The sequence below is a fragment of the Delphinapterus leucas genome, chromosome 10, assembly GCF_059928025.1.
Source record: "Delphinapterus leucas isolate spDelLeu-1000000601 "Yukka" chromosome 10, BTC_Dleu_Yukka2, whole genome shotgun sequence".
Classification (NCBI taxonomy): domain Eukaryota; kingdom Metazoa; phylum Chordata; class Mammalia; order Artiodactyla; family Monodontidae; genus Delphinapterus; species Delphinapterus leucas.
This window is the reverse complement of record NC_143138.1, coordinates 101769865-101783824: the sequence shown is the minus strand read 5'-3', so window position 1 is coordinate 101783824 and position 13960 is coordinate 101769865.

The window sequence follows — 13960 nt, the reverse complement described above, 5'->3', positions numbered from 1 at the left end:
ATCGGCAGGCGGACTCTCAACCACTGCGCCACCAGGGAAGCCCCAGTCGGCCTTTCTAAACAGCCCTATAGGGCAGGAATCACCATCTCCGTTTCACATATCCACTTTGCGTAGCTGAGAACCGAGGCTCACCGAGGTTGAGGCCTGGAGGCTAGCAGGTGATGGATCTAAAACAGGACCCTAGCAAGAGCTCTGGGTCATTCGTCTCAGCCACTCAAAGAGAGTCTAACACGGAGCTAGGATATTTTAAATGTTTCAGGAAGACGCAGCACAGAAAGAGGAGGTCAAGTGGAGATGTTCTGGCCACAAGTCAGGAGGAACCTGTCGACACCTAGTTGACCACCAGGAAATCCCTACACCAGCAGAGAGTCAAGCTATATATTGGGGTAAAAAATGCCCAGGCACCATAGTCTCGCAGCTAAGAGCTCAGGTCTAGGGTGCCATCTAAGCTTCCTTCACCTAGTAGCTGTGTGACCTTGGGCAAGTTACATCCCCTCTCTGTACTTCAGTTTTCCCATTGCTAAAATGAGGATATGAACTGGACCTTGCCTCATAGGGCTGCTGAAAAATTAAATGTGTCAAAACATGGGAAGTGCTCTGAACGTGTCAGGTACACAGTGAGTACTCAATAAATGAGCTGCTGTGGTAGTTATTATTATTGCATCTGATTGTTACAAAAAGGCTAGTGCTTGAGTCACTTGAACTATCCAAATAAAATAAGAATACCACAGGTGCCCTGCCATCCATCCGAGGAACCGAAAGGCCTCCCATGCCCATTTTACAGATGGATAACTCGAGGTACAGAGAGCAGCAGCAGGGCCTGGCCCCAAACCACCCTGCAACTCCTCCCGACCTGGCCCTCTCCCCACCCCAAAGGGCGGCAGCGGGGCGGAAGGCCGGCGCCCTCCCTCCGGGCAGCTGGGCCCCTGCGGGGACTATGAGGTCTCGGCGCCGCCGGCGGGAGGTCGGGCGGGCGGGGCGGCCAGGGGAGTTATTTTCTGTTGTTTTCCCTTTCTCTCTCCCCTCCCGGGTCCCTCCGCCCCGTTTCTAATTAAAAAGGAGATAAAGCCGCACGCGGCCAGCGCCAATCAGCCCCACCGGCTTCCTGGATGCTGGATGCGCGCGGGACGGCGGGGCGCGGGCCAAGATGAAGATTAAAGCAGGGGAAAAAAAAGAAAGCCACCCAGATGCGGGCGAATCAATAACACTTAAAACACACCGGCAGGCAGGCAGCGCGCGAGCCTCGCAGCCGCCTCTCCGCCCGCGGTCGCGTCTCGGCCCGCGGTCAGGGCTGGCAGCCGCTTGGTCCGCTCTGTGCGCACCTGCTGGCCGCCACGGCCGGTCAACTTGAGAAATCCCCACGCCAGAGCCGCGGGGGTGGGGAAACGGGGGAGTGGTAGTGACAAAACACAAAGGATCCACCACACACACACCATCGCCGCAGCCCCTGCAGTCCGACCTCTCCCCGAGCGGAGCTGGGGGAGCAGGTTGCGTGAAACCTGGCAAGGTGGCCCTTGAGCGTCAGAACCTCTACCCATCCCTAAAGCCCCCGCCCCCACCTCCTGTGCTTCACGCGCATTATCTCCGAAGTACAAAGGGTGACTGGCCGCGCAGATGCAGCTCCAAGACGCGTCCCGAGCCGCCCCCTCCCACCTTCCAGCCAGCGCGCCGCCCCGGCCCCACCTCCTAGAAAGGCTGGCGTGAGGCAGGGAGGGCTGCTCCGCGAGCAAGCTGGCCGCCTTGGGTGCCCAGTTTTAGGGGGCGGAGTGTCCCGCCTCTCTCTGGCGCTGGCTCTGCGAGCTTGTCTCCCTGGGTGTCTCGGGCCATCTCTAGTTCTACCTTTGTGTGCGTCTGTTAGGGTGGCTGGCGCTGTCCCCTTCGCCTGGGATGGGGCTCCGGGAGTCTGAGGGTCCTTGGAAACCGGGTGGTGCCAAGGCTCTGAGGAGCGGTTTGTGTTTTTGCCAGCGAACGTCCCTCCCTCCGGGTACCTGTTCCCTGTTCACGGACCGGCCCCGCCTGCCGCCCGGGGACTGCCCTGTACTAGGAGCGGCTGTGCCCTCGCCTCTGTGTACAGAGTTCCTTTCGGGCTCTGGGGGCTGAGCTCCCTGCGAGCGGCTGTGGTCCCGGCAGGGTGTTCCCGCTGGACCTGCTGTTCCCATGCCCTGGTCTGAAGGGTCCTTGGGAGACGCTGACCTTTGCAGCGGCTAGCCCTCTTCAGAGTCCCCCAAGCTGGAGCGTCCCTACTGGCTGTCCTTGGTTTGGGGGTCTTCCAGCCTCAGGCGTTCTCAGGACGGCCGGTCCCCCTGCCCGTGTCTCTGGAGCTGTGTGCGCCCCTGGGGCTCCCGCCCGAGGGGGGCCTTTGTGCGCCCACCGCTCCCGCACCGCGCCCACCCGGCGTCTCTGAGGAGCCAAGGAAGTTGGCGGCCAGCGGCGGCTCGCGGGCGGCGCAACCCCTCCCCAAGCAACGCCAACTTTGCCGGGACGCGCGTGCAGGAGGTGCGAGCGGCCCTTACCCGATCCGGAGGTAGACCATGCCCAGGCTGAGAAAGAGGTGGCCCAGGCAGCGCCGCGCTTTCCGGTTCATAGTCCCCGCTGGCCGCCGGGGCCGCGGGCCGGGCTGTGCTGATCCCGCGGGCCGGCCCTGGCGGGGCAATCAACATAGCCCGCCCGGGAGGCGCGGGCCGAGGCTTCCCGGGGCCGTCTGTCGTGCGCCCGTCCCCGCGCTCGGCGCCTGAGCCTCGCCGGGAGCGCGGGAGCCACGGAGCGGGAGGAGGGAGGGAGGAGCGAGCGCGGCACGGGGCGACGCCGGGCTGCGCGCGAGCGGCCGGTGCAAGTGTGCGAGGCGCGGAGAGTGCGGGGGCGCTGCAGCCGCCCGCCCCCGCCCCCGCCCCTCCCTCCCTCCTTTCTCCCGTCCCTCCCCCGCCCCTCCCCCACCCACCTCCCCGGAGCGCCCGCCCCGCGCCCCCGCGCCCGCGGGACAGGGCCGCCTGCTCCAAGCGCGCTCGCGCTTGCCCCACGCGCTCCCGCGGCGCCCCCTCCCGGCTCCGGGGCAGTGGGAGTCCGGAGGGGCTCCACCCGACGCTAACTCGTAAATTGCGGGGCGAGCGGACGCGCAGGGACTGCCCTCGGGTTGGCGGGAATCGGGGCTCAGCCGAGAACCCTCTCGCCCTGGCCTGCCTCCCCGTCCCCGCGGCCCGGCCGAGCGCTCGGAGCTGTGGGGTGTTAGGGCGCACCCAGGTTCCTCCCGCCCCTTGGCTTCCAGCCCAGCTTCAGGGGAGGGCGCCCCCTTACGCAGGGCTACTGGCGGAGCGGGGACGACTGGCTCAGAGTATTCCTCCCCGCCCCCGTCTATTCGAGGCGGGGAGGCAGGTGGGTGCCCAGGTGAGACAGCCTCCTCTGGAGTCCCGCTCCTAGAGGAAAGTCGGAGTCGGGCTGAGGCCTGGATGCCCCGCACGCACCCCAGACGTGGGGCGCCCGAGTAGCCGTAAGGCTCCGGGCGCAGCCGGCTGCTCAGCGCGCTCTCGCGGCGACACCTGGCGGGCGCGACGGGCGGTGCAGCTCCGCCTCGCTCCCGGGGACAGCGTCCAGGCTGGCCAGAGGTCCTGATCCTTTCCTGTGACAGACACCCCAGTCCAGCGAGCTAGGGGGCGGTTGGACTCAAGTTTCAGCTGAAGAAATCGAGGCTCAGGGGCGCAAAGGTGTTTTCCCACAGTCACCAGCTGGTGAATGGCAGCGCCAGATTGGAAACAAGGCGTGCCTGACTCTAGTTGACAGCCCCCTCCACAGGGCTATTACTTCTGAATTGCTTTTCTAAATTACACACACGTGGGGACTTCCCTGGCGGTCCAGTGGTTAGGACTCCGCGCTTCCACTGCTGGAGGCTCGGGTTCGACCCCTGGTTGGGGGAACTAAAATCCCGCAGTCTGGGGAACTAAGATCCTACAACCGCATGGCACAGCCAGAAAAAAAAAAAAAAAATCATACACGTTCCCTGAAAACCACTATTCTTGCCTTCATTCCCATTCCACAGATCTCTGTGCCAGGCACCAGGGTGGGCACCGTGGATACTATGAGGAACAAGGACAACGTCCTGCTCTCGGAGCTGGTGGAAGAGGCAGACCAGAAGTAAACAAATGTATCATTTGAGACATCACAGGGGCAAGTGCAGACAATAAAGCAGAGTGATGGGAGAGGCACTACTGGGGCTGGAAGGTTGATTTTAGATGTGAGGAGGTGGCCTGAAGGACACGGGAGCCAAGGGCCCAGCAGCGCACGAAGGAGGAGGCAGTGCAAAGGTTCAGAGGTGGGCGGGGCCCCAGGAGGGCCAGGGGCTGCTCCAGAAAGAGAAGGAAGGGCAGCGGGCCCCAAGGAGGAGATGGGGGCATGCGGATCCCACAGAGTTGTGTGGGCACGTGCGGAGCTCAGCTTTCAGCACAGAGTTTGGCAGGAAGACGTTGGAGGGATCAAAGAAAAGGGGACTCATGTGACTTGCGTGTTCAAAGGCTGCCCTGTGGAGAGTCCACGGGGGCATGGAGAGGGCTGGGCAAAGTGGGACAGAGCAGAGAGGAGGCTACCCTGTGGTGCAGGTACCAGACATGGGTGGCTTCACTTTGTGTGGCCCCTCAGTGAGAGGCGGGTCCTCTGTGTCTCCCTGCTTGAGTCTGGGCGGGCCGGTGAGGGCTTGGCCCAGTACGGCGACAGAGTGACACCACAGCGCCCCTTCTGTCTTGTTGCCTGGAACAGTGCTCTGCAGCCCTGAGCCACCAGGGGAAGAATCTGCAGGCTGCCATGTTGTGAGGAAGCCCAGGCACATGCAGAGGCCCTGGGGGGCATTCTAGTCCACCGTCCCCGTTGAGGTTCACCTTGGAATTACCCCAGCCCAGGTGCCAGACGTGTGGGTGAAGGAGCCTCTAGAAGAGCCCAGCCACCAACCATCGTGTCTTCCCATCTTCCCAGCCGAGGCACTGTGAACAGTGGCTTCTGTGGTCATCCCACTGTGCCCTGCCCAAGCTCTGAGCCCCATAACCTGGGAGTATAATGCAATGGTTATTTTATGCCACTGTGTCTTGGGGTCCCTTGTTGCATAGCAATTGTAACTGGAACAACTAGGGTGGACATGGGGTGCAGACAGGAGGGAGGAGGCTGGCACGTGAGCATCTCTGATGGGACTTGGAAGGAGTCAGTGGGGAGGGGCAGAGGGAGAGAGAGACAAGCGAGGAAGCCGCAATGTCCCCCATGCTGGCTGGGGTTCCTGCGTGGAGAGAGGTGGCAGTGAGTGACTGGGGCGGGGACGGAAACACCCAGGATGTGGAGCAAAGTCACAGGTCTTTCCTGGCCATCTTCTTCCTCCTGTCTTTCTCCCAGCCCTGAGCAGTCTGCCTCCGGAACATCACTGACATGTTCTCTTTCTTTTCTACATGCGCTGTCATTCTTAGACCAAAGATGCGTTCATGTCACAAATGTTAGGGGATGTTCAGGACCAGGACGTTGGAGCAGGTGCTGGAGACATAACAGTGGATCAAATAAATTCAGAGTCTGCCCTCCAGAAGCAACTCGTTTGAGGACCAATTTAATGATCAGTCACATAGGTAGCACGTGCTACTTGCCAGCTGCCGTCATTAAGAGCGTCAGTGTATTAACTCATTTAGTCCTCTAACAATACTATGAGATAGGTGTTAGTCTTCTACCTAATACAATGATTGTCAGAATTATCATCATTTTACAGTATGGGAAAAATGAATCGTGGAGGGATTGAATATACTCCCAAACTCCCATAGCCAGTACATGGCACACCTGGGATTTGAACCTAGAGAGTTTTCAGCTTTAGCGTCTGCTCTTAGCCCCTCAATTACGCCGCCCACCTCCTGGAGAAGAGAGACTTAGGCCATTGCAATAGAAACGGTATCGGGCCTCAAGATGGGGGACACACAGAGAACTGTGGGAACACAGAGAAGGGGGCTCCAAATCCAGCATGGGGCGTCAGGGAAGGCTTCCTGGAGGAGGTATACCTAAACTGGGATCCGGAAGAAATGTGTTGGTGTGAACCAGGTAGAGTTTTTGGAGCCAGGGGAAGCAGGCCTGGAGAATGGAGGAACGGAGTGGGGGCGGGTTGTAGAGATGAGGCCCAAGAGAGGGTCTGGGGATACATTCAGAGCATATTCATAAGTTTGGGCCTTCTCAGAAAGGGTCACAGGCGGGTGATGGCATCTGATTTGTGTTTCAGAAGCTCATGGCAACTGTTACGGGACCAGTAGAAGGGGGCAGAAGAGAGGCAGAGGTCTTAGTTATCCAGGGAGAAAAGGCGCAGCCCGGACAAGAGGCAAGGAGAGAAGTGGGTGGACCGGAGGCGGTGTGAAGGCAGGGTAGACAGGGCGAGGAAGCCCCAGGACAGGACCAGTGTGGCTGATGAGGACAACCCAGGAGAAGCTGGTCTGAGGCCCATGAACTTGGTTTTGGAGGCGCCGAGTTGGGTGTGTCTGTGGGTCACAGAAGGGACAGGGGGACGTGTGTGCCGGGCACGCAGGAGGGAGGGTGCCCGGGGTCTCCACAGCTAGAAGTGGGCAGTCGTCAAGCCGAGGCGGGGATGGGGTGCTGTGCGGGAGCCACAGGGGCTGAGCGTGGTGTAAAGAGCAAGCTGGGAGACGGAGCTTCAGGAACCGGTTGGGAGCCCCTGAGAGAAGCAGGGGAGGAGCAAGGAGCTTGCAGGGTCAGACCCTGCAGGGGAGGCAAGGACTGAGAAGAGGCCACACTCAGCTCCCTGGCGTTCAAAGATCCCCTCTTCAGCGGCTTTCCCTTTCAGCCACCCCTAGCGGGCCTGGGGAGGGGCTTGGGGCTGGGGGCATTGGTGCCCCCTGCTGGACGCAGAGAGCGGCTGCTTGGATCCCAAGACTGGCATTAGCAGGTATTAACACACTGGGTCGGCTGCTTGCCAGACACTGCTCTAAGTGTGGGCTGTAAGATGGGTCCACGTTTATCTCTGTGACCTTGGGAGAGCTCCTTACATGTCTCCTTGCCTCGTCTGTAAACTGTGGGTGGTAACAGATTCTACCTCCCGAGGGTGGTTGTGAGGTTTGAGATGCTAAGGTAAAGTGCTTAGAAGGCTGCCTGGAGCACGGTGAGGGCCATGGATGCATTTGGGACATTCAATTAATGGGGAGGCCACAGCCACCTCTTGGTGACACCACCGATCAGGAAAGGACATCGTGTTTAAGGCAGTCTCTGCCTTCATTTGGGCTTATAGGAAAAGGTCAGCAACCCAAATCAGAGGGGAGGCTTGCATGGCTGCAGTATTTGGAGCAGCTGGGAGCAGGGGGAAGTGCATGGAGATTCCTGAGAGCCAGGCCCCCAGCGACCTGCTGCCTGGGGCAGCCTGTCGTGAAAGTGCGGGCCTTTCCAGCGTGAAGGAGCACAGGGATGTGGGGTGTGGGGCAGAGCTCTTGTGTGGGAGCCAAGAGAGTGACATTCTCCTTTGTCACTACTCTGCATGGCTTCAAGGGAGTCGCTACATGTCACCTCCTCAGAGCCACCTGCCCAGGCCACTCAACCTCAAGTGGCCTCCTCACCAGCCTCCTTCTATCCCTTTGCCCGTCCGGGTCCTTCACAGCGCTCGCTGCTGCAGGGGCCCTGCCTTCCATTCTGGGCCTCTTTTGTTTCTTCCTCGTCCATGTCACCTGTACGTGAGCAGGGAGGGCAGTGACAGTCCCATGTGGGTTTTCCAAGCAAGCGAGCCTCCGTTAGTTTGTGGCTGCCTGGCACCTGGCCCCCTTGGGACTGACACAGCAGTCTCCGCTGGGGGAGCCCCCGCTGTGGGTCAGACCGGTGGGTGTGGTGCAGCCCCTCCCATGGAAGCTCTTCCTCCCTCTTCTCCTGTCTCAGGGCTGTGGATTCCCACCCAGGTCCTCTCTCCCAGGACGGGAGCACATGGGACGAGAAGGGGGCCTGCAGGCCACACTCCCACGGCTGGGAGCGGCAGCACCAGAGATGGGCCATCTGGTACAATAAGGAGCCGCCCTTCCCTCAGAGCTAGGCCAGCACCGTTTACTGAGCCCCTGCTATGTGCCAGGCCCCCCCAGTGGACCCTTTCTCTGTCTTTGCCCCCTGGAAGCACTCTTCTCCCACATAGTTTTATCAGTGGTCACTCCATCCAGCTAGTCCCCGAGCATCCATCCTGCCCCTCACGGCACTTTCTAGACACCTCTTACCCTGGCTTTATTTCTCTTCCTAGCATTCATTGTCACCACCCCCAACTTTACATGGTATGTTTATTTGTTGACTTATTTGTGTCTGTTTTCCCCTGCACTACTGGCCCTGTGAGGTAGGCATATTTGTCACTTCACTGCTGCATTTCCCAGGACGATGGCTGGCACGTGGTCAGACCTCAGTGGATGATCACCGGAAAATTACTAATTGAGAGGGTCTCATTTACTCCTTATAACACCCTCATTTTCCAGAAGAGAAAACTGAGCTGCTGAGTGGCTAAGTCCCTTGCCCAGCACCTAGCTGGGTGCCCGGCACACAGTCAGTGCTTTATAGTTAACTGTCAATTCCCTTTCTGTCTCCCCCTCCCCATCTCCCCAGCCCTGCCAGGAATGGGGGCCTCCACACTGTTTTCATCCGCATCCCAGCCCTCCCACTCTCCGGTGAGTGATTCAGTGCTGAACACAGGGGGCCAGGACGGTAGGGCAGAAGCATCCTGACCAGGAGGAGTTGGAACGTGGGCATCAGGCCTGGAAAAGCAGCGCCTCGCTCCTGCTGCCAAAGTCCTGTTGACTGCCCACCTAGGCAGAAAACCCAAAAGGCCTGTTTGCAGATTTGGGACAGAGATCGTGGAGCACAAAGGATGCAAGAGACTGTCCATTCCATCCTTGAGGAGACTGAATACTGAAGCAGCTACAGGAGGCTCCGAAGACACACGGCCAGCTTGAGGCAGGGTCAGATGTGAAACGCTGCTGAGGGCGTTGGGGCAGCAGGTCCGGCCTTGAGTCCTGGCTCAGCCACTTGCTGTGTGACCTTAGCAAAGTGATTAACCTCCCTGAGCCTCGGCTTCCTCCTCCGTAAACTGGGATGATTATAATGAGGCTACCTCCTGAGTTACGTGCAGTCGTATGTGTGAAGCTTTAGCAGAGTGTCTGTTATACGCCATGCGTGAGACATGTGACAGCTACTTGATGATGATAACGGTGATAACACGTGTATTGGAATCCAGCCCTTAAGGACCTTCAGGAATCTTAAAGGTCATCTAAGTCAGTATTTCTCAAACTTCCGTGGCATCAGGATAACTTAGTTACAAAAATAAAAAGATGCCCAGGTCCCCCTCCTGGACTTCCTGAAGGAGGTCGTCACCCCTCTGGTTATAACCAGCTCCCCAGGTGCCGGCCACATCTGGGGAGCTAGGCCTTCGGGGAACCCTGCTGCGCCCAGTCCTAACGCAGCGCCCATCCTCCCTCAGTGCCATCCCTACTGAATGGTGGCCACTGTGCTCAGACCTCTCTCAGGGAGCGCAGCTTACTTTGCTTCAGGTGAGCCCCTGGCATTCGAGGACAGCAGTGGCAGGTTCACAGTTCTTCGTCAAACCAACGGGAAAGCAGCTCATGGGGGGTCAGAGGGATCAGAGAAGGGAAGAGTGGGTCCCCACCTTCTCTGGGCCTTGATTTCTCCAGCTCAGACGTGGGGCCAGGCGTGGCTGCCCTAAGTCTGCATCTCCCCAAAAGGGACATCTGCAGACCCTTCGTTTTCCAGAGACTGGCTCAAGGCTCCAAGAGTGAGAATTTTAAAACTGTCATTTCAATTCAGTGTGGATCTAACATCCACGTACCTTGGACTATCGGGATGTCAGCTTTCCGACTGAGGGCCACCCTCCGCTGAGTTCCCTGCTTGAGTTTGTCTCTGTGTTGCTTGTAGTTGTCTATATTTAATCTGGAACTTGCTGATTTTAGAAGAGCCTCTACTTAGTTTCATGGTAGTGTATATTAAACCATGGAATACAGGTAGACTTCTGAGTTACTGTGGGTTCGGCTCCAGACCCCTGAAAATCCAGACAGTAACGCAAATATCACAATAAAGCGAGTCACAAGAATTTTTTGGTTTCCCAGCGCATATAAAAGCTACGTTTACACTATACTATAGTCTGTTAAGTGTGCAATAGCATTATGTCTAAAAAAAGTACACACCTTAATTTAAAAATACTTTACTGCTGAAAAATGCTAACCATCATCCGACACTTCAGTGAGTCGTGATCGTTTTGCAACCATAACACCGATGATCACGCACCGCAGATTACCTTAACAAATATAATAATAAAGTCGAAGTATTTCGAGAATTACCAAAATGTAGCACAGAGACACAGAGTGAGCAAATGTTGTTGGAAAATTGGCACTGACAGATTTGCTCAACGCATGGTTGCCACAGACCTTCAATTCGTAAAAACAAAACAAAAACAGTATCTGCAAAGCATAATAAAACGAGGTATGCCTGTAATAAAAATTGGTCAAACCACCATTTGGGGCAGGGGAGGAGCACACAGACAGCTTTCTCAAATTCGAGAAACACTGTCCCTGTTGGTTTCCAAGGACCGTCATGGTTTATGAGCTCGTAGGTGGGCCATCACATGGGATTTTCCACTGAACTTGGGCCTAGAGTCATTACAAGGCCATTTTACACTAACTATAGTGTGGGGGGGGAGAATGGGGAGCTTGGAGTTCAGTGGCATCAAAATCCCCTTTGCCCCCTCTGGACTCCACCCTTCCCATTTGGACATCAAGGGGTTTGGACAAGTCTAGTGCCTCTTCTAGAAGCAAGCATAAGACTCGAGGCCTGGTTTGCCATGAGGAGTCGAGAGCCTGTGGTTTTATTTGTGAGACTTCACATCCAGGCCGGGAGCGGCGGGAACGGGAGGGCAGGAGCTCCCTGCTTTGGGAGGAGCTGGCGGCAACAGATAGGCAGACTCCCACTTCAGATCCCACCTCTGCCCGTGTGACCTTGAACGAGTGACTTATCCCCAAGTCTCTGTTTTTTCTTTTTTCCTCATCTCGAACGTGGAGGTGTTCATCCTCATGGCGTAAGGTCACCGAAAAGCCTCTTCTGGAAAGCACCTGGAACTATTCTTAGACACAGCTGAGTGCTCGAGCCACACGTGGCCTCACTGATCACTGACGTGGGCTCTGGTCACCTTGGGAGGAGGGTGCTTATCACAATTCCACCCCCAAGGTCTTCCTCAGGATAATCTGTCCCTGGTGATTCATCTGGTGGGCTGGGCCCTTCCTCTCAGGCCTGAAATATCTCCCTCCCTCCACCGTTCCTGGGTCAGGCCTGTGACCCCCACCACGTGACTTCCTCCGGGGACTGGCCCTGGGCCCCTGCCCGCCTGCCAGCCCTCCAGTCCCTCGCTAGGGACCCATTCTGGGCCTGACATATCAGGCAGGGCTCAGCTGGGGAGGAGGAAACCCACAGCTTGTTGTGCTGGGGAAAAAGTGCATCCCCACGTCCTGCCCCGACCTGGGCCCAGCCACACCTCTGCCTTCAGCAGGCTGGGCTTCCGCTGCACATCCTGGCCTGGCCTGGCCCTTTATCACCCGGCTGCCACGTGGTGCCATGCCCCTCGGGCACACACATTCCCAGGGAGGTTTCTGGGCTGGCTGGGGCAGAGGGGTTGGCCAGTGTATCCCCCAACTTTATGGAAGCGATCTTCTTCTGGAGCCAAGGACAGCTCTTTGGAGAAGGTAAAGAGACGTGGACACACATCCCAGTTCCACCGTGAACTTGCTGTGTGACTTTGGGCAAGTGAGTCTACCTCTCTGGATCTTAGTTTCCCCAATTTTAAACAGAGAGAAAAATACCATCTCCAGTTGCTGTGAGGGCTAAATAAGGTAATACAAGTACACAGATGCCCAGGCTCTACCCCTCCAACCAATTAAGTCAGCATTTCTGAGGGACAGGTCCCAGGCACTGGGCACAGCAAGGAGTGGAAAAATTGTAAAAAGCCGAAGTTTTAAAGTAAACCAACATGGGTTTGAATTCTGACTCTCTTATATAAGCCTTGAATAGATCGTTAGCTTCTCAGAGACTCCGTTTACTTGTCCATAAGATGGGGAAAATAGTGCTTACTTCCCAGTGCTGTTGGGAGAATTAAAGGGAGGAATCAGTATCAGGTGCTCGGCACATAGCCCCCAGGTGACCCGTGTGAGGACAGACCCTTGTCTAGTCACCACTATATACCCAACAGCTGGCTCTGTGCCTGACCCACGGCTGGCACTTCAAACAAACATCTGTGAGTGAATAAATGCAGCTGTTGTCGTTACTGTATATTAAAAAGTGATGATGAAATATCAGTTATCATGAAGATAAAGCTTCTGTCTTTTGACCTAAAAACCTACATTTCCCAGCATCCTCTGCAGGCCTCTGCTCTGGCCAATGAGACTCAGGTGCAAGTTTCGGGGCTCCTAGTCCCTGGGGTTCCCCCTTCCTCCCCGACCTCTGGACGCCATCTTGAGAAGGAGGCCAGAATGGGAAAAAAGGAGGATCTGGGGACATGGCCGAGCTGCCACAGCAGCCCAGACTGCCCACCTCTGGGCTTTATTTTTTTTCCCGCCAAGTGAAAGAAACTTGTCATTGTTTAGACCCCTGGTTGGGAGTTTTTGTTTCTAGTAGAAGGAAAACAGATGCTTTGAACTTCCTCATTGTCCTACTTTCTGTCCACAGTCCTCAGCCTCCGGATAAATATAGGACAAGAAGATCAGCAGCCGGTGTCACTAATTCCCTCCTCAGACCCCTGGGGCTGGGTTAGGAAACCTGCCCTGCCCCAAATCTGACCCCTTGGGCAGAGTTAGCCCTGTGTCCTGTCCAGACTCCTCTGGCCTCCCAGAAGGTTCAGGAAGAGAGAGTGACTGTCTCATTCCCCAGAGGCCAACCTCATACCAAAAGCTCCCATCTCCTGAGCAGTCTCTGGAGTCAGGAAAATCTAGCTCAGACTCTTGAATCCTGCACTGGATTGACTCCCGCACTCATCTGCCGTGGGCAAAGTGTCTTTGAACAAATCGCGATGTTCACATTTGTCATCTGAGGCTATGGCCACCGAGAGATAAATCTAAACACGGAACGCAGAGAGGGAAAAGCCAAGGTAACAGGGATAGAGGTGAGTAATGCTTCCAAATAAACCCAGAACTAGGACTAAACATCCCAGGGAAGGGAGGTGGCAGAGTAAATGTAGATATTGAAGACCTTGGCATTATGAAAACAATAGCCCAACGGCAGAATGTTGGGTGTGGGCACGGAAGAGAGTGTGAGGGACTTACTTTTCTCATCCTCCACAGTAGGGAAAAATCGAGCCAGACATGTAATTTAAGAAAATAATTGACCCCCAACCTCTTAATGTTCTTCATAATCTTGGGGGAGTCTGGTAGGAAATAACGTGTCATGGTAACAAACAATAAGTAAAATTAGCAACTGCTTTTAGTTCATTTAAATTTTTTTATTTTGTTAAATTCAAGTATAAATAAGCTCCATATATTTTAAAATTTAGCAAATAGAGTGTGATCCCACTTTATAGAATTCTTTCTTTTCCTTGCTTCCTTTTACCCTCCCTCCCTTCCTTCCACACAACCTTCCTCCTTTCTTCTCTCCTTCTTGCCTCCTGTCATATACATGCCTAGAAAGATATCTGGACTGATGCTGCTAATATTAATGCTGGCTATTTGGGGTACTAATATTCGCAGTGATTCTCCACCCCCCATTTTTGCAGCATTTTGCTGTAAAGCTTGAAAGCATTTAGCAATTTTATAGAGAAAATAAAATCATTTTCCCCCAAATTAATAGCACCTATTTTTGTAGGGTTTTGTGAGCACTGAACAAGAGGGCCAGGAAAGCATCTGGCGTAGCGTGGCAAGCAGAATTCTGCGATGGCCCCAAGATCCCTGCCCTCTCATGGACATGCCCTGGACCTGCTTCTCCTACCTGGAAGGCCTTC